The sequence below is a fragment of the Saimiri boliviensis genome, chromosome 4, assembly GCF_048565385.1.
Source record: "Saimiri boliviensis isolate mSaiBol1 chromosome 4, mSaiBol1.pri, whole genome shotgun sequence".
NCBI classification, from domain to species: domain Eukaryota; kingdom Metazoa; phylum Chordata; class Mammalia; order Primates; family Cebidae; genus Saimiri; species Saimiri boliviensis.
The window spans coordinates 40,984,710-40,987,255 of record NC_133452.1 but is presented as its reverse complement, the minus strand read 5'-3'; the positions used below and the strand labels follow the sequence as shown (position 1 = coordinate 40,987,255).

The window sequence follows — 2,546 nt, the reverse complement described above, 5'->3', positions numbered from 1 at the left end:
GAGACGACAGCTCTGTGCGTGTTATAGCCCTTGAAAACATTCCTGTGGCACAGCTGCCGAAGTGTAAGACGGTGATACTGATCCTGACCCTGCGTAGGCCTAGGCTGATGTGTATGTCTGTGTCTTCATTTTTTAATTTTTTAAAAAAATTCTCTCTTTTTTTCTTTTTAAATAAAGTTAAACAGTAAAACAAAAATTCACAGGCTGCCTCCCTGTCCACTCGCTGCCTCCCTCCCCTGCCAGCAGTCTTCGGCATTGGTTCCCTTTACTCCACGCACTCACAGAGACACGGGGCATCCACCTGAGAAAACAAAACTGCTCCAAGGACACGGAGACGCGATGAAGGGAGCAGGTGAACTGTTTCCCCATTCAAGATTAAACTGAGCAAATCTGCATTTTCTGGGTTCTGGGTGATTGCCCTTCATTAGCCAAACTGAAAAAAGAAATTCCCGGGACCAGATGCTTTAAAGCTGAAGCCCGCAGGACCGCCGAAGAATGCCTTGAAGATACTGTTTGCATCAAAATCACCCATAATCACGCCCTCCTCATCCAGGTCCTGTCCACTGCCATAGTGAGTTTTGTTTTTTTTTTTTTTTTTTCTTGGCATCAGAGAGGATGGTAAAGGATTCTCCAACTCCCTTGAACTTCTCCTCCTCCTCCTCCTTCTCCTCAGCACTGGCTCCACTATGCCGATCCGGATGGTACATGAAGGCCCATTTCCGATAAGCTTTCTTGATCTCGTCCTCGGAGCCATTCTTGTCCACTCCCAGAATCTTGTAGGAATCTTTCCTCTTAATCTTGTTCAGTTCCAGCTGCGCACTTTTTAGGAGCTCTTTGTGTTTTGTTTTTTTTTTCCATCGGATACACTTTTTCATAGTCTCGTACTGCTGCTTCATACTGTTCTGTGTCCATGTAACACTGAGCTCTTCTCACGTAGGCTTTTATGTAACTGTTATCAAGCTTCACTGCATTTGTGAAGTCTCCTATTGCATCACTTAGTTTCCTAAGCTTGGAATTAACGGTACCCTGATTACAGTAGAGTTTAGCGTTTGTTTTTATATTGTTGGGGTCTATCCCCAGGGCGTGTACAGTTCATATGCTACTTTGTAATTTCCTTCCTTAAATGCTTTATTTCCATCTTCTTTCTTTGCTTTAAATGCTTTGGCATTTCTGCAGGCAATGCAGGCCTTCTCATGGTCAGGGGCCATCCTGAGAGCCTGGGCAAAATATTGAACTGCCTTCTGGATACAATCTGCGTTAATAAAGGCAAAGACCTCGTACATACAGAGCATGTGCATTGGTGGAAACTATTCGTAGACTGTCACTAGCCACAGACTGTGTTTCTGGTTAACAACCCAGCAATGTGAAACATTCTGCCTTGAGGATTTTGAAGAGATGGTAGGCAGGGGCAAATTCTAGGGCATGGTCCATGCAGAAAACAGCCTTCGGAAATCTCGCTTCTCAAAATCTGTTTCTGCTATTTTCTCCTATTCCATGACTGCATTAGCAATCTTGAACTCTTTCTGGTCCTGAGCATTTTTATGATCCAGTTCTAAGCCTCTCTGGACACTGTGACATGCTGCCATGGCATTCCTTAGAGAGGTGGTATTTGCCCTCCTGTAGATGTCCCCAGATGAACCTGTCATGCAACCACACTGACTGTTGCGCGTCTCCAAGAGCTTCCCGGAAGCTTCCAGCATCATCAAGGTGGCTGCTCCATTACCATAATAGCTAGCATTTTTAGGACACGTATCTATGGCTCTTGTGTAATAATTATAAGCTTCATGGCAATCTTTCTTGGCATAGTATGCATTTCCTTGTTCCTTGAAAGTCTCTGCTTCTCTCTTCGCCTCTTAGTCGTCCAGCAGCTCTGGCTCCGTTGCCACCATTAGCACGTCGCACTTCGGGGCAGCCCCCTTCTTACCGCTGGGACCAGAGACTGTGTCTTCGTTTAAAAAAAAAAAAAACTTAAAAAAATTAAATTGAAAAAAGCTGATAGAATAAGGATAGAAGAAATTTTATTTGTAAGTAGGATAATAAAAAGAACAGCTGAATGCTCGTACAGTTGTACGATGTGTTTGTTTTCAGCTAATTGTTACTTCAGAAGTGAAAACTTTAAAAATTAAAAATATTATGAAGTAAAGCATTATTATAGGATAGAAACTTTTTAAATAAATTTAGTGTAGTGTAAGTGTACCGTGTGTATAAGTCTATAGTAGTAGAGTATGCTGATGTCCTAGGCCTTCACATTGACTCATTACTCACTGATTTACCCAGAGCAATTTCCAATCTTGCAAGCTCCATGTATGGTAATTGCCCTATATAGGTGTGCCATTTTTTATCTTTTATATTGTATTTTTAATGTACCTTTTCCATGTTTCAGTATGTTTAGATATACAAATACTCATTATTGTGTTACAATAGCCTACCGTATTCAGTCCAGTAACAAGCTATACAGGTTGTAGAGGTTTGTCATCTAGGAGAAGGCTGTATCGTATAGCCTACATACTATACCATCTAAATTTGCACAATAAAATCACCTAAAG

The 2,546-nt window shown here is 41.8% G+C and overlaps 1 pseudogene; it reads right to left on the bottom strand.

The window, feature by feature from the left end:
- Positions 1-407: 407 nt before the first annotated feature.
- Positions 408-1,907, bottom strand: LOC101032641 (dnaJ homolog subfamily C member 7 pseudogene; annotated as a pseudogene).
- Positions 1,908-2,546: the final 639 nt, after the last annotated feature.